Genomic DNA, 22,667 nt, shown 5'->3' on the forward strand with positions numbered 1-22,667 from the left:
AGATCTTTTTATCGGTTTGGTTTCTTGCGCTATCTTTAAGCGATTAACGGTTTTACAAATCTTGCCAAAAGAGTGTTTTAGAATGCACAACAATTTAGATAAAATTGGGTAGTATTAGACCTTCGACCATAAAGTCACACATACCGATTTTAGAAGGTTTCCATCGCGATCCATATTATAGAAAACATCTTGGATCGAAAAGAGTCCGCCTTAAAAAGAATCTAGTTGGGAGTGATTCGTAGTCATTCCATGTCCCCGCGTAGCATCTGTTTTGGAGCTCTACGGTCTGCGACAAGAATTGACACTTTGAAACTAGTTTTTTCGGGGAGACAAGTTTAAACATTTAACCAAGGCTAGTCATCCCGGGAAGACGAGTAGCAGATGGTGGAAAACTCCAAATGATGCGGAAATCGTGCCGTTTCGTATTCTTAGCAAGGCTAGGAACAAAAACAATATTTTACACACCAAGAAACAAGCGAAATAACCTTTGCCCGACAGAACGTTATCTAGCGCAGTATATAAAAAAATCGAGCGTAGAAAAAAGAATCCTTCTAGTTTGCTTCTGATTGTCGAAATACAGCTTCTCATTATCGGGTTTTCGTTCTTTGTGCTGCTGGTGGTGACATTTGGTCCTATGTTTTGGGGTCACCAACGCTGCGTGACTAGAAGTTTATATTGCTCATTCCAATATCATAAAATGTTCGTCGCACGGAGAAATTGAGGCAATGGTGAAACCGAAGCATGACATACGATTTAGGGCAAATGTGAGAAAAATTTGCCGTCTTATGGTTCCAAATGGCTTCGGTTGACTGACCCAATGAAAGGAGCATGCCGAAAGGTACGAAGCGATTGTTGACGACATTAGGATAAATTTAAAAAAAGTATCAGCCGCACATGTGCGCGAGAGTTTTCCCTTGTTCATTTTTTAGAAACGCCTTTTGTAGGATCAGATGGTTCTCCTTGAAAAGCGATGAAATGATTTATAATTTTGGGACACTGCCAAATTTGAGCATGTGTTTGTTATGGTTGGTGCAAATGTGCAAGTTGATTTATTTATTGGTGAATTGATTAATGGTCAAGACGTTAGCGAAAATTATAGTTTTAATAACTTATAGTTAATAAGTATTGAAATATGTTGCAAATATTTGACGTAAGTGACAACCAGTTATTTTTATTGTTTTTCTTAAATTGCCTTTTTTTAATAGATTTTGATGCAATTCGCTATAGCAAAACTTCAAAGTCGTTATGTTGTAAAAGTGGTCTATAGACTGATGCATTTATATGAAACTTATGGCATTACTTGAAAAGTAGTAACCAATTTTGTCAATTAACAAAGTTTCAATCGTCTATTGTGAATTATTTTTGCACGAACACTATATGAAAAGTTACGGGAAATAAATGCGGTCGCACACTGAAGTCATAAACAAAACCTGTCTGACAGCTATTAACTTCAGCCACAATTTCATATCACATCATTTTGTACTGAATCGATGAAATGCATACATAAAATTATCTCAAGAAAAGTTATTTCACATGATATCAACTCCATGATCGTCTGAGTTTCTAATTAGTTTTGTATCAAACGCAGTCAATGAAATAAATGAAACTCTTTTCCACACATTCCGTCACATGACACAAATCATTTCCGAGCCATATAACTGAAAATGTGGAGATAACATTTTCCGTGCTCGAGAGAAATTCAATTTCCGTCCTTTTATAATCGAACCTGCCATCGAAAGTTCTTCGTCAGCAGTGGTTTGGACGGTGAGCCAACAATATATTTTCCGCCTGAGCCATTAAATTGAGTTGAAACCATTTTATTTCTATAAAGAAATGCTATGGCTATAAAATTTCGTGTACATGTTAACTTCCTAGCATGTATATTATCGAATTCATACTTTGATTACGACCAAATGAATAACTCGTTTGCTATCAAACGAATTTTGCAAAGTACCTACTTATGAAATGAAAATCCATTTATGGATCATTTTTTTCCCTATGGATATTGCAAACGTATGCCTCCCATTCTGAATATTGCCCACAATCCTGCACTCCAAAAGATTTTGGCCACCTCATCGATATGTACTAGAAAAGTGTATGATGTCGTGCTTTTGGCGATCCACTGGGACAAAATCGAACGCAAAACGCAGTTGGATGCTCAGTGGAACAAATCCAATCTAACATATAGGACATTACTAAAGTCTCAGTGGGAAGTTGTCGTTTGGAATTCGTTTCAATTTTGTCCATTGATCCCTGCCACTGGCTGCGAACCGGAAGTTTCATTACTGATGGACAAATGTCTAATTACATTTGAAATGAAATGATAGCCCGACATAAACAGGTTTAGTTTACAAACCTGTTTGTCCTAATATTGAATGGAACTCTTCGACAACATGTCAATCTGTATTTCAGTCACGTTTTAAAAACAATAAAAGAAGTCCTAAACAATATTTCTCAAAATATGTAACTTGTCTTAAAATATTCATAGCACTGCGAAGCTCGACTACCGGCGTAGTAAGATTCAAAAACAGGTTTAGTTGTAATTGAAAATCGTAGAAATAAATCTAACGAATTGTTTTTCAGTCATCCAGTTTCATATTTAAAGCCCACCAGGACACGGAGCGGCTGGGGTCGGTTTGCTCAGAACAATTCACAACTCAGCAGGAGCCGCATTGGCACCCATTGCGACTAAAGCCGGTGGAAGGCTATAAATTTTCTGCACATTTATTAAAACGAAGTTATTCCCGTTATTGTTGGTTATGCCTGCGAGATGTCCTGCTGCGGTACTTATCCAGGCCCAAACTGAACCTGGAACGAATTCATGGGACATACAACGCCATAACCGGACAGTGTGGTGGTACGTCGGATATAAGCATGCCATTCAAGGGGTGCGAAAATCCTTCTACGTTATTGTGGCATTTGGAGCATTCCAGAGTCCTGTGGATAAGCGAATCCTTGAATCTCGCTGAAGCTTACTAACGATTGAAATGGCCTATCGAAAGGAAACGAATGAAACATGACGCACACAGCTTTGCGCCAATGTTCGTTTTGAGGAATGTGGCGGAATGCTAACGGCAACAAAACAAAGCTGCATTTGAAGAATGACGTATGAGCATCGCATTAATGAAACACGTTTAATTTTCGAATGATACCATGTTTGGTGACCACGGTTCTTGGAAAGCACATAATGTCAATAATTGTCAATTATTTATGGGCAGAGGTGCTAATTAAAGCACCTGTTGTTAAAACTTTGAAATAGGTGTTGTAAAATATAATAATTTCATACTACATTAAAAAAATGCTGTACTACACTGTTAGAAAATTTCTTTACTAACAGGACTTGACTCCTCGCCCCGAATAACCCCGGCTACTTCGTTTTTTCTGGTAGGCCCGTGCCTTGCGGGAGCAAAAATTTACTTTATTTTTCTCCGGGTTTCGTTAGCGAAAAGCCCCGAATCCCGCTCCTCCCGAGCTTATATCTTCTGCCTTTTTCCCAAACATCGCCGCCAGGCGATGTTTGCGACCTGTCACCGATCGCCAGGCGATGTTTGCGACTACCGATCGTTACGAAATGAAATATTTCGTAACATACACTATTATCAATACAATACCATTACCGAAAAAATGCTATGGTTTTCTTAACAAATAAAAAACATGTAAAACATGTTTAATGACTGATCGATTGATTATAATTGAAAAACAAACAGAGGCTAATTGTTCAGAAGCGATAAGTGTAACATACTTCAGTGGTAAGTTATATGTTGTCTAGTCTTATCGATTATCCTTGATAGGTGAGTTATGACGACATGCAGCATCGGTACGCTTATATACCGTTGCAATCAACTGAATAAATAATTTTTTTTCAACCATTGGACATTTTGTGGATTGGTTTGATATTAAACAACTAATTATTATTTGACACTCAACGTTATTATTGATTGGATAATAACGAGATGAGAAAATTTGTAGCCTTGGATTGCCCTCCGATGGCTTGCATGAACATCCAGTGATGCTCCTTGAGTGCTATAATTAATTATCTAACCTCCAATGACCTACTTCGCTGATACGTTTATCATTGATACTCGTGTCCAGTGATCCGACGAAAACGAAAACCACACTCCATCATGAATCTGATTATGTGTCAGCATCTCTTATCCTTATCGTCTTTTCTCAATATAACTTTTCCATGTCTTCGCCTTTTCCGCATGAGTGCAAAGTTGCTCGTCCATTGGACACAGAACTATGTTTCGGATGCCTGTGGTTTTCTACTAAGGCGTTCTAGTACCTTGAATTAATGATTAATGGGACATTCGGAAATGATTAATATCACATCTTTGGTGTACAGGTAAACGATCAACAAAAGTATGCCTCAAGGATATATATGAGACAGACAAAGTTGCTCTTAATTCTGTAGCATACACTCTATTACATAGAAAATGTTCTTGAAATCATGGTAAAAGTTTACATTATTATATAATACGACTATCGCCGAATGGTAAAGTAACTAAACATATCTATATTTAGTATTTTACTTCATCACAGCCAAAAAAACGTTGAACGTGATTGTTCATAAAACTACTTTCTATCGTCCTCCGTCGCACGGTAGGCACGTAGGGGCAATTATTCATCAAAGACATTAATCTAGCCTTGTGGTGTAGGCTGCCCTGTTCGGATTGCTTAAGATTTGTTTGGTCCGTAGTTTTCGCCAAATTTGCTGCTATCAATCAACGAAGAAAAATGACCTTTACGGAAGAGCAGCTGTGTTTGACTAATTGGAAATAGGATTAGTTTACCGAAAGTTTTGAAGCTCGACAGGATCAACTAAAACCGTCCTTGACCAGTCATAGTTAAAAGCTCTTCAAATCTATAAAATTGCAAAAATGTTACTGAAGTTGAATAATGATTATTCACCTTCAAAAAGTTTTTGAATAGTTACAAGTTATTGATTCATAATATAATACATCATCTGCTGGTGGGTATAAAATTTACCCACTAAAAAGCACTCAACATTTTCAATTGTTTCATGCGCATGGTTAGCAAATAAACTAGAAAAATACAGATAATACGAATCAAATTTCTTTCCGTTGATGCATTTTCCTATCAACCCGTAAAGTTTGAAGGTTTAATTGGAAAAGTTACATGCATGTTTTAGACATTATTCCAAAATCAGTGTCAGTCAGATCAGTGTCAGTGTCAGTGATCAGTGGTTTTAATTTTCCGCGCTTCAGTTGATGTGTGATGTACGTGTTAAAGGAGTTAGCGCCGTTAAGCAAAACGTTTTTTACGACTCCTTGTCCGGAAAAGTTTTCCTTTCAGTCATCGTCCAGGTGCGGTGACGTTTTTTGGATTGGTTCTCACGTTTAATTACGAAGAATGCGAATTTGAAATACAGCAATTTTATTTTTGTAAAAGAATTATGTGGCAAGTGTTTTAAGAAAAAAAAATACTACCATTTTGAGAGATTTAATTTCTGGTTGTAAAATTTAAATTTATCGAAATATTTCTTTAAAATCAATTCAATTCAAATTACATTGACTTTTAAAACCCAAATCAATTCACCAATAGATTTCAAAAATCAATAGTGAAACGGTTCAAAACGAACTGATCAATAGATGCTATGTAAAATATACCAGGATGTGTTATTGAACGCATCTACCCAAGTATCCAAAAGATTACTGTGAATTGACAAATTAAACGCGGTTCATATTTGCAAATTACTTTTAATACAAAAATACATCAGCTTCACTGTTATTTTGCCTACACTCTTGTGTAACGTGTTGTCCAACAACAAAAAAATTACACCCGAAACATTTCCCTTAATTAATATGTACTGCTTAAAACCGTACGCAACACCTTCAAAAGGCTTCATTGCGGCGTCGCTGCAGAATTATAGAAGGACATACAAAAACGCACACTGATGAACCGAGAAGGGACAGCGTTGGGGACAGATTTATGGATTAATATTTGAACCAGTCTCGGCCCTCCAGCTCCAAATCCAAACAGAACGCGGCGTTTGAAGTGGATGAAGTAACGTTCGGCAGAATTCTGCTATCCGCTCATGCCGTCATGGAACCACCGTGAATCCCGACAGCAGATCCATCGCTTCAACAGCACATTATGCTGATGGAGGCCTTAGCATTACTCACCATAAATGGTATTCCCTGACTAGAAGGGGAGCAGCTTTCGCATCGAAATGCTGCTTATGTGGTTGCATAGAAAAAAAAAACCAGCTCAGCGAAATAACGTAAATGACTTCATCGTACGCTTCGCACAGCCTTTTGCAGGCCTATTGCAAGAGGATTTGCTGAATTGTGAATCGAACAAAAAACCCCATTTCTACTAGAGAATGAGTTTCCGCGCATGATGAAAATGAATAAAAATGAGCAATAATAGAAGTGACGTATGCAAATGAATGTGAAAGCCACCTCGCCTCGGAAGAATAGTTTTTGCCACCATGCTTAACACTTGCATTTTGATAAGTAAACACGTTCTAATTGATTTTTTTGTACAGCTTTGCATGAATTATTTTTGTATTGATGAGTATTGTTTTGGCATGAAAACATATAATTTAAGGATCGAAGCCTGGCTTCATTCCAAATTTGCATTAATTAGAATCAACATCTCAACTCAAAAACATAATTTGGCAAACGAATGTGGATTTGAAGCGAAAACAAATCACACCAATTTAGGCAGAGGAAACGTACTCCTTGGGAGTTTCGCTGTAAGATTAATTTTCACGCAGCCCCTGAGCCAGCAATCTCAATGGACTCAATTTACAATGTGTGAATTATGCACGCAGTCGTGTTTTTATTTTATTACGCCCGACTTATCGACAGCTTCAAGGAAATTTGACAGTCAAACGAAGTGGTAGTAAACACTTATGAGCGAAGATGAGTATGGTGAAAAAATGGTTCCTTTTACCAATTTTCTATTGCACTTCTAAAATATGTTGAAATTCTTTTTTTATAAAACATAATCGAAACTAATTAAAAACGCCTTGAACCGAAAATTCGGATCCTTCATTAAAGATTTTATTATCTACTTGTTGAAAGAAAATATTTATGACTGAATTATGTTTAAAAAAAAAGCTGAATGCGAAGTTTGTATGTGGCGTTTATATTTAAAAAAAAATTTCTATGGTTTCTTGAAACTTCTTAAAATCAATCCGTAACGATCTGCGCTCCAACAAATCCCACAAGATAAATGGATAAAACTATGCTAACGAATGATAGAAAATTGTAGGGCTCTCTAATTTGCCCGTGCTGATGCAGCAAAAATGTTGAGGCAAATTCTCACCAAAAACTTTTACCTCATTGCAAAAGAATCTGACAAACTTTTGCGGGTTTTCCTTCCCATTTCGCTTATTCCTCAGAAGGAGTTCTCATCCTCAAGTAGAAAACTCAGTTTTCATTGGTTTTGTACAGCGAAACTTTCCTTAAGTCGGCACCATCATTTGGTGAATGATAAACCCAGGACTTAGTATTGGTCGATGTTTTCTGAAGGTTTCTTTTTGCGTTTGCTCATTATTTTACCACATTTTTAGGATGTTACGATGACCTCCACTGGCATTGCAAAAGTTACCATAGATTGTTAGACGTAAGCAGCTGGCTGAGGAGATTTGTTTGATTAAGGCGGGTTTATATGCAACCAAGTGTTACGAGTTTAATTTTGGTTGCTCATTCGCTGTGGCCCGTATGTCCCTGTTAATTTAATTTCAAAATTTAAACTGCGAATAAAATTTAAGGCAACGGAGTGCTCCCGTTTGATGGAAGAACAGACAGTGACTGATGGCTGGTGCGGAGTAACGTGCATAATTTATGCAACCTCCATTTGCTCTGCTTTCTTACCCGGCCCATTCATGTGGTAAATTGCCGGTAACCCTGCCATTGCCATTGTCACGGTTGAACAATCTTTTACTCCAACTGAGAGTGGTCAGAGTTGTGCGATGTGGCTCGGTGCAGAATGTATGGAAATTTTGTACAGACTGATAATTTATTTACATCGCTAGGTCCCGGGTACACTGCGCAATATAACACCAACCGGTCCTTGAAAATGCGTGAAAAATACCAGGTGAGATGTTTTTACACCCTTGAATGTAAGCAGTTCTTTCTGTTCCCAAGACTTATGATAATACTCCATGCACCGTGGTGAGTTACGAGTACATATGAAATACTAGTTTCTCGCATTTTATTTATGATTTCTTATTAAGTGAAGTTGAAGACGGCTTTTTCATATGCGACCCAAGAATACAAACAGTTGCTTCAGCTTTACTAGCATGCAAAAGCTTAAATGTTAACTGCATAAAAATTCAAATCTCATATGTAGTTATATTTTGTGGATGCGGGCAACATAAAGAAAAAAAAAACAAGCATACCAACCATTGAATTCCAAAGTAGCTACGTTACTGGAATTGCAGGATTTTTATCGTTTCAGGATATGGTGATGTAAGTGCCTTGCGAACACATTCCTTGTAAAGAGAGCAGCAGAAAAGTTGCCTTCTCTACCTTCCTATTTATTACTAGTTTTATTGTTGTGACGGTTGCAACAGTTCCGGAACCTTGCTGTGTGTTTGGGTTTTCCTGAGGAAAGGTTGAGCGCTAACCTTACGTCGAAAGACCGAGGAAAGTGCAGACGGTTTTCTCCGGATACACATGAACCATTCCTTTGTTGCTAGGTTCCTTGTCCTTCGCTTTAGGGTATGTGTTTATTTGTTTTGTGCAAGGTGTATATCGATGTTGGTCTTTGATATGAGCGGCCTGTAGAGCTTAGAAACCAGGACTTGAAGCAGTGAGCATAAGGCGTACAAAGTGGGAAGCCTGATCTCATTACGTTATTTATGATACTAATATCGAAATGGGACATTTTGCGCAACACGAATCGTCGTTTCTCAACTCCACGCCTTACTTTGCGTGCCTAGGATTTTGGGTCACTGTTGGGGCAATGTCGGAGTCTATCACCTCGTTCAGTGTTCGGTCTCGGGACAGAAAGTGTTCCTCTATTATAGAATGGTTTGTGGAAGTCACGCTGACAAGTGTCTGGATGTGACATGTATGTTCGATTTGGCATTCAGGTACAAAGTTGTCAATATCACGAACAACATGAACTCCTCTTCAGTTCTATGATTTCTTTGGGCCATGTCTTTTGCCACCACCTTTACATGAAATGTGTTTTTCCAAACTATGAAGCATCAATGTCGGGAGCAGCTCTGGAAACCCATATCGAAGCAACGTATCAAGAGCAGTACCGCAGTCATTCTAGACGGATTATTTGGCTAAGCCGAAATTTATTAAAGAGGCATCAATGTCTGGGCCAGACGACGGTCATGATTAATTTCTAAGAACCGAATCTAAACCATCAATGACATGTGTTCGTTCACAAATTCGTATCAAAGTTTTTGGGGAAACATTGTGATAGCTTCCGATTACTATTCTTTTTAAAAGTTTAGGCGAAGCAGCAGATGCAACTTTTGGTGTTCTTGTAACGGTTTTAATTAACATTAGAGATTAAAATTTATTGTCTTGATTTATATTTTATGTTTTAAAATTTTTCACTATGTTTTTTAAAAGAACACAAAAGCAGCATATTTGAATATTCATTGATTGAATTCTTTATTTTGATTTTAGAAGATGTAGCAACAATATCACTGCCACTTCTTAAAAAATAAAAAAAGACAAGGTACAATTACTTGCATTTAAATTTATCTCACTAAATTTATCTTAACTCACGAAGAAGTGTCTCCTGTTATCATACATATCGAAACACTCTCTATAATATACTGCAACCCAACCCGAAAATAGATATATGGAAAATGACACGTTTTGTCTGCAAAAGAAAGGTTTTGCAGCATGACTGTGTATGATTTATGGCAGTCATTTCAATTCGACAAAAGTGAGAATGACTTCTTACCATTCTTTTAAAGATCTTGTGGAATGGAAGATTGCTTTTATTTACCACACGCTCGATGGGGAATGTCGATATATCTTTCATAGGATCTGTTGGCGACAGGGTTGCATTTCACGTATTTCTAATCTGAATACCAAATCAAGTCACTATTCAAATATACTATTTTTTTCGTACTTAAGCCCTGTAAAGTCATTTTATTCCAATTTGATATTAACACAATTGTTGGTTATTCTTCTCATGAATAAGTTTGTATAATTTAAAGTATCTACGAATTAAAACATTGGAAACACACAAACATTTGTAAATGTAAAATTAACGGAAAATCTATTCACCTAAAGCACAAACAACCATTGTTATTTGAAATATTTTTTATGTTCAGATAAACTGCTTATAAAATAAAGTGAATAATATTTCTTATAAGACTAAGTTAGAAAATTTGAATCCTAATAATTATGTTCTCTCTGAAAAAGATTTTGCAATTTTTATTGCTAAAAAAGCGATTTGCTTTCTACTCTGCTCGGTGACAAACTATGGGGCTTGTTAGTGCTCCAAAAAAGGTGTCGACAGTCGTGTCGTGTCGCTCCTTCTTCAAAAATAAATGATCCTTGACGGGTTCATTTGGTGCGCGCAAAAAAGGAAAATGCCAACTGGTGTCAATATAATCGTTAATAAATTTATTTTCTTTTGGTCCGTCGAGGGTGACCAGTAAATGGTTGGTCATCTGTTTGCGACACTTTCGGTGAATCGCCAGCTTTGTCAAATTCTTACACCGTATCACCACTCAATTGAGTGTAAGCGGTTGCCCTATTCTCGGTGGGACCTGTCTAAAACAGGAACTTAGATATATGGTGTGTGAAGCGAGAACAGGTGGGGAAAAAATAAACGTAGAAATTGTGAAATATTGAAAATTTCTCGGTGTTTTACAAAACTTTATAGTGTATAGTAAGTACTTAAGCCACCAGTTAAAATGAAAAGTGAATACAGTTTAATGCCAACTTCAAATATTTTGATTATAACTATTCAGTGTCCAGCCTCCGACAACGCCTCCGCTTATCCGTGATTGACATTTGTAGGGCTTAGTGTAAGGAAAATGTTTGTTATTTGTTATTTGTTTTTAAGTTAACGTTAAGTTGCTTGATTAAGCATTATGCTCGTCAAGCGTGTTACGAATAATAATAATAATAATAATAATAAAAGTACATACTTATACGACTTGATCTTTAATCCATTCCCCAGGATAATGGCTTAAGGTAATCAACAACTCCGGTACGCTTCCAAGCATCTGCGTCACAGTGTGGGACACTCCAATATTTTTTCAAATCTAGCTGTAATGCCAGCTCAACGATACATTTGGTACGTAAATTTTTGTTGAAAAATTCACATGAAACGATGAATTGAATTTAACTCAACTAAGTAGTTGAAATAGTCCGAAATCGCATTTCGAACCCAAGATTCTTCGAAGCGAATTTGCTAAAATGCTTCACGGCAGTAGTCGTTACGGTCAGTTAAAATGATATGACGAACCTGCCACACAAATCTCATTCGGTACCTAACGGACATCGTCCGAATAATGCTGACATGGATGCAAACTGACTGGCTATGACCATGGCGACGTCCTCTATCTATCGTATTTGAATCAACCAGGACCTGCTACATCGAACGTAAAATTATAATCTGATTTGATGCACAATCGTTGCGGTAGGAAAAACGGTTCGAAATAGATCGTCAACCAAGCTCAACAGACGTTCTAATCGCATCAACTACGGACGGTGAGTACGACAAATGGCTGACGTTTGGAAATGGCGTTCGGATAGAGAAAACTCTCAGTCTGGATACGATTTAAGTCTCTTTTAATCTGACTTGAGAGCAGCATAAGACTATCATAGGTAAGGAAACTGTGGCTGTATGTAGCTTCTATCATTTCAAATTTCACCCAATGTTATTTATTGTATTATATGGTATGTCTTAAATGGAAATTTTGTTTTCTCAAAACATTATTAAGTGCATTTTGTTTGTTTAATGTGCGACAGGATTAGTCCACCTCAATGCGAAAGGCCACTCAATGATTTCGATAATCTTGTTTCCACCAAACTTAACGACTTATCCGAATGGGTTTCTAATCGCGTGCCAAATCTGACATTCTAGGCGTTTCTAGGCCTTCCACCACTTTTGATAGCATGCAAAAAACTTTATGAACACGCTAATGTCATTCTAATCGGTGATTAATGGACCGTCCCTCGAGAGGCCACTGAAGAAAAGCCCGATATCTGGTTTCTATTGTCAGTCAAGCGTATCCTGGCACTTGTTCCTGCTCTTATCCGAATTTTCTGGCACCAGGGACCATCCCTTGAACGCATGCCGCAGATATAGCGTCCGGCTTCAGCGACCACTGGAGCAGGCGATTCTTACTCTCTGAACACTGCGTTTTCGCGTCCGCAGGACGTTCTGCCAAACATTTATAACCATCCAAAAGTCTGCCGCTGTCGTCGACGGTAACACCCTTTTGAGCGAAATGCTGGGCGGAATGTGACGACACTACTGATGGCGGAGTAATGCTTCGTCTTCTAACGGTGATATACGATGAGCTTCGTTAAATTAAATCTAGAAGCGGTCATCGAAATTAATAACCTTTTTTTTAAGTAAAGCAATGTTTCTGATTGATTTGAAATTGTTTGAAGTGGTTTTGATGCAGCTTTCTAATGAAGCTAAACAGTAGTTTGTACAGCATAATTTGGGTTTAAGGGTAGAAGGTGTATATTTTAGGTGCCCAAGCCTCGATCGGTACAAGATCATCAATGAAACAAGCATGCAAAAGTAGAAGAAGCTGTTGCGTGATTTCTTTTGCTACACGAAAACGTTCATTGTTGCTCCAATCAAATGTTTAACAAGTGTAGGACATGGCTTTTATGTGCTCTTTACACGGGTTTCGGTGTTCATGATTATACTATGATGCTCAATCGATTAAGACAATGTCTTGGCCTTATTCGTGTGTGTTCCATCATTTGCTTGCCAATCACGTCCCATGGCAGCTTGTAATGGATTACAATGACATGTTAATTTTATATTAGGGCATATGGTTTGCGAACGGAAACATTAGTGCCACATCCTTAAGGGGAACATTTTTCGCTTGGCAGAGTTAAGAGAAGCCTTATCAGTGAACATTCATCGATGCTATTGCAACATCACCAGATTAATATATTGCTTCATATCGTTAACACTATTAGCAAGAAAACCGAATTGTAGGCATATTATAAAGTAGGAAAATATTGTTGGGACCGTAACTGTTCATTGGGATAAAATAAAATATTATTGGTACCGTCTTTTGGCAAAGCCAAAAGAAGGAAACAAAAAGTCACGAAGTCGCATTGGTATGATATAACATTTAAAAAATTTATATTAATAACAATATCATAAATGTAATATAAAAAGTGGCTTTACGATTTAATCCTTGTGATACAGAGGTCCTGTGTTTTTTCTTTTGTATTATAGAGGCTTTGAGCTACACTGGCCCAACATTCGTCTCTTAAGAGAACCTGTGTGATATAGAACTTCTATTGACATGTATCTTAAGTGAAATACTTTAGCTATTGAAGCTTCAAATTACAATTTAATAGCAATAAAACTACGACTCAAAGTATTGTATAAGAAGGCCTCGTTTTAACGATCTTTTTATCGCTCACGCACCATATTTACTGTTGCAGAATATTTACGATTGGGAAAAGGCTATTAATCGACCGTATATTACCGTTTGCCGTATTTGACATGAAATACTGTCGTTCCGGCATCGTCTGGTACATAATGCCACACCATCGTCGATTTTCCCTATGGAAAGACTTGAATGCGGGAAAAGGGAGGGAAGTAATAATATTCCCATAAATTATTTAATTTTTCGTGCAAAGATTTTGTTCTTGTCTAAGACGGTGTGTACGGCACTTCTTGTAAGATGCTAATTTATTGATCATGTTTTATGCTGACAACCTTAGGATGTGTCGGATATCATTGTTTTTTTTATAATATTCCAAAAAATATATAAAATTTGCTTGAATGAAGTTTGCGGAGTAGGCTAGTTGTAGGACAAAACCATCCTTGGTCCATGCTCCATGCTACAGTATTCCAATCTTTCCGTGATTAGGGAATCCCTACTCGAGCGTGTGCTACGTTACTTTTCCTTTGGGGACCCAGATGGGTAGATTAATGTTTCAATTGCGTGATTCAATATAAGCACGTGTTGTCTTTTGGGACGTTTACGTGAGATAGAACGGTCGAAGTTGTAGCGACGATGTAGCGATTCTGTCTGCCGAAGATGGCTGGCGAAAAGTGTTTGAAAATGGCCACCAAAGATGACGTCACACAATATTGGTTAATGGATCAACGAATTGGATGCTATGGCGTTGACATGAGATGGTGAACAAATTGTCTACCAGATAAATCGTCTTGTATTTAAACGTGAGACCTATTCCCATTTTCTCAGGTAAGGTTTTTTTTACCTTTGTAAAGCATTTGAGAGACAAGATACGATTTATCTTCCATGCGAGACATTAGTTTTTTGTTGTAATTTATTTTTCATGTCTTTTCTACCGTCTAAATATTATGATAGTATTAAGAAAGATTGATATCAGGGCACTGCTATTAATTTTAATAGCTATTGAAAAAGTTTGTTGAAAAGTTTGTTTGAAAATTTTCTTTTACTCTAGTAGAACGGAAAGGAGAATAGTTTCGTTCTGATTTAAAACAAAACAAAAGTATATTTAATTGAATTTATGGTGTTCTAAAAATAAACAAAATATGTACTTGAATGCACATCGTTTGAAAAAGCTTACTAACCTCTATTCGATCGGTGAAATATCGGTTCACAGTAATCGGTAGTACAATAATATGTAACGTGCAATTCAAGCCTTTCTTACACTAGATTAAATTTCTTTGACATATTGAAAATAGCAATATCTGCATGTTAAGTAGGAGGGAGGTTACATATTTTGTGGGTCAATGCAATCACTCAGTGGCGTTTTCCGAAAAATGGCGTATCTGCTGAGATAGCGCACTATTAAATAACTGCATTATTCAAATCTAGTCCGAAGGTCACTCTCGAAACAAATGCATAGCTAAGAGAGAGAAAAACGAAAGCAAACGATATTGAAGATGTATTTGGTTTGAACTTTCTCGTATCGGTAATGAAACATTTTACCAATTTTGGATCCACGACGACCTCGCAGCATCATTCGAGCGTTTGAATGTTTCATCCTTTCTCAGCGGAAAGTAAACCAATTCTTGTGGTGGTTGGTTGGCCTCCAGGCATTCGAGTTCACAAGCAACAGACTTGCGCTTCATTAAATATTTGGATAATTACTTTCAAAGTAGAAGGAACGACTTCAGTGCATTTCAAGTCGATCGTTATGGTTGGCGTAATCTAAATGCTCGAATGGTGATGCCGTCAAAGAGTCACGCGCCCGGATAAGCGAAATTCTTACGGCCAAAAAGGTTTTCTCTTAACCGAAGCTTATTCCACAGAAAACGAAGAGATTGCTGTTAGGCAAGAATTCTTCAAACTGTTTAATTTCTCGCAACACTTGAATCAAACGGCTGTTTTCCGAACTTTAATCGGTTAATTTTGAATCGACTTAGTTTTCACAAATTGAGGCTGAAAAGAGAGAGTTTGGTGAATATTGTCATATTTTTGGGATGGTTTGGTTCTTTGGAAACATTGGTCTACATTATGTTTTCTGTGTCGTTTGCAGAAAAAAACGATTGTTGAAAATACTAATTTTTTCCATACCTTGTAAATTTTTTTAATGTTTGTGAAAACTGTGCTAAAATGTGCTAAAATAAGTGCATCGTAATGTGCAATTGAAAACATGGCTAAGTCAGGTTGTTTTGTTAACACGCATTAGAAAGAAACATGAAAACCTGAATAAATGCTTGGCTCCAAGCATTTAACGCCCTATAGTTTGCAAATGGAAAACTTCATGAAACTATTAAAAAGTGGAAAATTGTTTGAAGTTTGCATCAACGCGTTATCTCAGCCTTATCAAAAACTTTTAATAATATTTTGTTCTTAACGTTTTTCGTTTCACATGTGATGACAATCACATTCAAAACAAACATTCACATAAACAGCGGATCCAATCATTTCGTTTCCGCATCGACGACAACCACTCCGCGGCACACTTCACGGGAACGACTTCAAGGCTGTGCACTTGGTCTCGGCTTCTGCTGAATGTCTTTTGAGGCCACCACCATCGTCCTGACGTTCACTGACAGGGCCGCTGCTAATCTGCCAATCAAACTGTTCGTTTAATTCGCTCCTCACGTCTGCAGCGCCATCGTCGGCGGAACATTCCTTATGCAAGAGGAGGATGAGGTTTCACTTTTATTCCGTCTTTCGATTTCAAATTAACACGATCACCGGCATGGCGAACGGTTTCCAATCGCTTGCAAAGTAAGGGTGGTTTGTCTGTCAACGCTTGGCAAACATCTTAATCACAATTCAAATAAGGGTCATGTTTCTTATCAAGCACTGGAAGATGGGTTTCTCGTTTCTCTTAACCTTGCGATGAAAGCGCTCAGTGCACTGAGTCAGTAGTCTGTCTTGAAATACGAGTAAAACCTATCTATTTTTTTCGCTGCTGATGGGTGATTGTAGGGCATTAAGTCTCTGAAGCAGTTTATTTTAAGGTTGCGGTTAATTTAAATGGAGCAAAATTATTGTAACGTTTTAGGAAAAAATACTTGCTTTGAAAAAAATAAAAGGTCTTTTCATCCAATCATTTGCAAGGAGTGGATGTTAGATTTTCTCCAGATTGATTGTATATGTCATATCATTGACTAAAAACAACTAGAGTTTGAATGCGAATTTCTCTTCTGCGAAAGATGACAATAATGCATAGCTTCAGGTGGGTTTTTACGGAAGGAAAGCAAATTAAAAGGAAGGGATTTTATGAATTTTCCGTTGTACTTTTCTTTAGTATCTGGAATTTGTCCTTCATCCTGCAACATCCCCATTCTAAGAACGGAGCACATAGAATTTTCCGAAACGTATCAATAGAATGTTTCGCCATAAGGCACATCTCAAGACGCACATATTCGATCGGAGCCAGAAAAGTCTTAGACTGCCTTGTTGTAGAGTATTCGCGTGACATCGAACGGCTCTCCTTGAGTTCGTTAATCGAATGGGGGTTGGTTCAATACTTTACCAAACACGGGCCAAGGCTCAGAGCTCTTCCTGGAATGTCTATTAGATTGCAAATCAGGTTAGGTGCTGCATTCATATGATAACCTCTCGAGACTACAAAGAAGCGCCATCTACGAGGGGCTTTCGTTGAAATTTCTAAAGCATTTTTGTGCTTATCGCAGGGCGATGCTAGAATCGGTCTTGATGCAAAAGAAGTCTTGGGTGAAAGAAAAAAAGTTCAACGCAAAACCGCATTCTTGAAGGTGACGATGCTTGCAGATAAAAGATAGGTCGGGAAGCGAACACAATACAAACCCACAAATTGCTTTTAGAGGGAAAAAGTGTTAAATGGGAACAAAACTGGTACTATTGGGGTGCTGCAAAAAGTTAGGAAAAAAAAAGGTTATCCACATCACGTACTAATTTTTACAATTCCGGAGGAAGCTGACAACGGCTTGCCAAATTTGGGGAATTTTCATTGATGAAATTTTTCGTTTGAAGTGAAAAATTGGAAAATGCAAGTAAGCATCCCAAAGAAATTGCTTAACCCAAAATCACTTTGCGTCCACAAATGCGAATACTGCTCTGGTGAAGACTTTTTTGTCATAGATATTTTGTAGAAACACATTAGAAGAATATCATGTTATCATGTTATCATATCATATTTATATTAGAAATGTAGCAATCTGTCGAAATTACTTCATTTTGTTTAGTTTGATCGTACCCTAGGTTTTTGCAGAATAAAATTAGTTATAGCCGAAAGCAATTTTACTTTAAATATGCTTTTCTGAGCATCAAATAAATTCTCAAGCCGGGTTTCTAATTTCTTGTTATTTTTAGCTGAACGACATTTAAAAATTATTAATAGGTTAACACAAACTCAGTGTTTTCAGATGTGTAGTCACAGAGGTTTTTATTTTTTTAATTCAATTTACTATGGCTATTACAATAAGATTGAGTAAAATTCAATCTTGCTCTTTAAAAAAATGTTTAATTCGAAATACGCTCTGTAAGTGATCAGTCTTGGTTGGTGACATAATTTGGTTTGTCGATTCCAACACTTTTATGGTAGATACATGTTTAGTACGACATGTACACTGAATACATTATTGCATCTTGGACTAGTGCATGTAAAAGACAAACGACTCTTGTTGATGAATTCAGTGCATTTGTAAGCTTCCTCACGCCTATCACCTACAAAGATCATACAAACGTATTGGTGGTGCATTCAGTATGCACAATGCCTTGTAATCCCCGATCAGACGTGTGACACGATGTTTGTAAATCCTCTTTGAAAACCCGCTTGTGTCGGCACTTATTATACTTCATGGTTGGCCAGAGTTGGCAAAGTGTTTACAAAGCGCTTGATTTGCATGTTATATGGAAGTTTATCAATTCCGTGGCTAACACAAAACCTTACCACATTCATGCTGAAACATTGAAACATGAGGCTGAAACATTTGAAATGCCGTTTCTAAACACGATCAAAAAGTACTCGATTAAAAAAAGAAAATACTGTTGAAACAAACTTTGTTAATTTAAGAATTACTTGTTTGAAAATTATCCAAACTTTGTTCAATATTTTTAAAACAATATAAAATCTGTCAACCCTTCAGAACATTAAATCATGTTGCCTGACGTTCCATAGACGAATAGTTCTGTCGTTTGCAAAGTTCGCTTGTAAGCGTAATTCTGTTTGACACAGGTGTAGTTACTGATGTTCTTTTTACTCCCCACAGCAAAATGTAGATGTGACGGAAATTTACAATACGAAATCAATTTGAGGGGACTGCATGGTGTTGTTTTAGGACGATCCGAACAAAGGGAATAGAAAAATCAACATCCATTAAAGGATTTGCCAATTGCAACTGTAGAAGTGGACGTTCCAAAAGGAATCGGATGAAAATCCGGGACAAGTTCAGTAAAAAAAAGGAAGAAGAGAAATGCGTGGGAATCGATGCAACATGGTATCAGTGTAAATAGTATTGATTATTAACGAATTCTTGAGGAGCTTAACAATGCTTGTGTGGGTTACCTGTAGGTTTACGCCTGTTACCACAATGTTGCCGCGTGTCGTGAATGTGAGTATTGGACTTATTAGTTGTTCTACCACGTAGTATAAGTTTTTGTTATGGTGAGCTTAGTGATTCGAATTGTTATTATGGTTTGTCAATGATTTCAAAGAATGCTAAATTAAATTTATGTATGAACATTTTATAAATAATTTTTTTTTTTTTTTTCAATCTACACACAATTCAATTCGGTGCTATTCAAAATAAAAAAAAACCATTCCAAAGGAAAATAGAATAAAATGTGGTTTACAGTTTGACTATTTAACATTACACATGGAACTATTTTATAATGAACCATCTTCTAATAGGCCAATCTACAATTGTTGGATTGTAGATTGGCCTAATAGAAGATTGGATTGTTATACAATCATAGTTAGTCATATGGTACTGTTAATTATTTTTCTGTCTAAATAAAAAATCTGGTATTTTTAGTTACTTCATTGAGCAAAACGATCTCTAACGATTTTAATCGAAAATATTATGTTTCATTTTGTTGTATGAGATTTGTAATGTTTGTTGATCGTAAATATTCTTACGAAAGTAAGCATAGCGACCAACATCATCCTCGTCCAAGGAGGAGTGATGGTTTGGTCCCGTATTTTCTATTCTCATTTGCTTCAACATCGAGGCCTATGCCATAAAGCAGGATACAATTTTTCATTTTGAGTCTTTAATCAATCTGACTGACCCTGGCGAAATCAACACGTTTGATAAACTTCGAGTGCCAATTTTCCCATAGTAACGACAATACTGTGTGTGAAGAAAGCTATATCGAAAGAAAATTGGGAAGATTGCGAAAGTAGGTTGATGAACTTTTTCCGTCATTTTTTTACAGCTGTGAACCTTTGTACAGTCTTAAGATCGTAAACAGCACACGCTCAAATTGAAAATCCAAAGCAGTGCCGAATATTGATTTTTACGCAAGGCGAAAGATTAGATTTGTCTACTTTCTGCGCTCCGACAAACCAAAAATCGACTAAGTATGATAAGCTTTAATATTTTTTTACAAGTTCCAAAAACCCTCATACCTTGATTATAATGCAGAAATAAAGATATGTTGAATATTTACTAAGACACCGTATTCAAATCTATATATTTTATGAAAAAAAGTAACTAATGGAATGTTCGGGACATTGTTCTATTGGAAACGAATTTATTAAATTATCAAAGCCATCAGAACATTCAAGAAATATTAGACTAGGTTGTATACTTTATGACAAATGTAGACGAAAAAGAGGAAAAAGCTGCAAATATAATCATTTTTGTACTATCTCCAGAAACCGCATGGAGCTTTCGCTGCGTTATCATATTTTTGCATATTCATCAAATTGCATCGTTGACTACCGTGCATCAACTCAAACCACCTTCTCACTTACGGTATGCATTCGATATTTGTGACTTCTCGCCAGAATGCATAGAACTCTAAATGACAATATGGAGGACGAGCAATGATTTTTTTTCCTAGTATCATATGTTGTTGCATGACTAATGCAAGGTCATTTCATAGAAAAGAGCAATAGATGAATATCTGATGAAAGTATGATTTCGTTCTCCTCTAAGTGAAATTTGATGAGGCATCGTCTCAAACGGTTCGCATAGCTGAACGAGATTTATTATTTGCTGTCCATCTTATATCTTTATATTTTTACTAGATTTGTTGGCCGAAAAGAAATTTGCCCCGCTATGAATTATTTGTATTAGCCTTACTCAACTGTCACAATTTACTAGAGGTTTTTATCATACGTGGGTTTGATACAATAATGTTTAAATATAAGCGAAACAAAACTCTTCTGGACAAAAATGCGTTTACTAAGGGGTTTCTAAAGAGGCTTAAGCTTTTTGAAAGGGCTAAATTTTGAAATTTGGTGTAAATTTGGTTCAGTTTTAGATTGACTGTTCAGAAGTATAACTTAGTTTATGATAAATTTTATAGCCGAAATAGATCAGGAAAATATGGGTTGGATCGCCCTAAGATTGTTAAATGTTAAAACAATGTTAATGTTGATGATCAATCGATCCACAAACAAATGTCATGGATACATACCGTCATGGTAGACGGTGGTAGACCACAAAACGTGATTTAACGATGTTTGTGAAAATATGCTGTAGTTGTGGCGTAGAGGCCTATCTTCAGGCGAGTCCTAGATCTATGCCAGCCCCATTCAGACAACGGCTTTGTAGAATGCTTTTCAATTTTGATCTCTTCACTACGTGTATTGCGAATAAAGGATGCAGTATGTTGATGATGAGTATTATGGAATTGTGAGACGGAATTGAATTGTGAGAAAAATATGTTCGTGCTCCAACGGACAAGGATTCAGGGCCTTTTTATGTTGCTTCACAGACTATTCTAATATCCTTAGAACGACATAGATGCTGATTTAATATGGATCATCTGAAATGATATCAGCTGATTCTTGGGTAATGTAGGATCCAGCTGATTGGGTGATGTAGGTCAGTAAAAACATTAAGGACGAAACCCACATGGATTGTCATCGAGTTTTAATAAAAGACGGTATAAGGTATACATTTTATAGGGAATTGAGAATTGATTAATCCGTTTTCGATTCCACGGACTCCGTCATTCCACTTCAAGAAGTTATTTGAATGTTTGTATTATAACATACTGGCTAGAAGCAATCTCAAATGAGTGACAATGGAATAATGTAAAATGATGTACAACCGTTTTGAACACATTTAGTAACCAAATGCATCGGTAAACTACTACTACTACTACTACTACTACTACTTTTGGTTGAAGCTAACAAGTTGCGTGGCTCTAAGTTAGATATCACTCGGAAATCAGCTAATAGTCAAGGGGTAATTTATGTCATTCTGAAGTATTCTAATGGCCTACAGAGTCTTAAAATGCCAGGACAATCAACGCTGAAGTGTTGGTTCATGTTGTCATTTTGAGGTCTTCTAATGACCTGGCGAGTGCTGCAATTGAGGCAGATTTAGATGTTCATGACACTCACTTGATGCAAACTACACTTCAATTTGAATGAAGCATCTGGACGAAATATATCGAGTACGGATGGCCGATTGCCAGTGACTTCGAGCGTCGGTGGTTTGGAAAGTGCCACGCAGATCAACATTGGTGCAACTAATGCAATTAGCGTCAAATTTCGCGGGTCACTCTTGTGAACGCATATAGGCATTGAATCGGATGAGGACCTTGTTTTTGCCCTGGGTATGCAAACACCAGCACGACACGGGCAGGGCTCGAATTTACATTCAATTTATCTATCAGGGATCGATATCTCTATGCGTGTGTTCCTTTGGGTGGAGATGAGGATAAGTTGGGCCTACGCCAACTACATGCACCAAATTAGGACAAGCGGCACCACGTGCTTTATCACAAACACCAAGAGACCCTTCAAATTTTCGTGGTGGTCGTTTTCGAGCCGGTTCAATGGTTCGATCGATGGTACACCAATAAAGTGCATCGTGCATCGACTATTTTCTAGCGAGGTATAACCTCCTGCAATCACCATGCACAATCAGCATACACTCGGCTGAGC

Source organism: Anopheles bellator, chromosome 2 (assembly GCF_943735745.2).
Source record: "Anopheles bellator chromosome 2, idAnoBellAS_SP24_06.2, whole genome shotgun sequence".
Classification (NCBI taxonomy): domain Eukaryota; kingdom Metazoa; phylum Arthropoda; class Insecta; order Diptera; family Culicidae; genus Anopheles; species Anopheles bellator.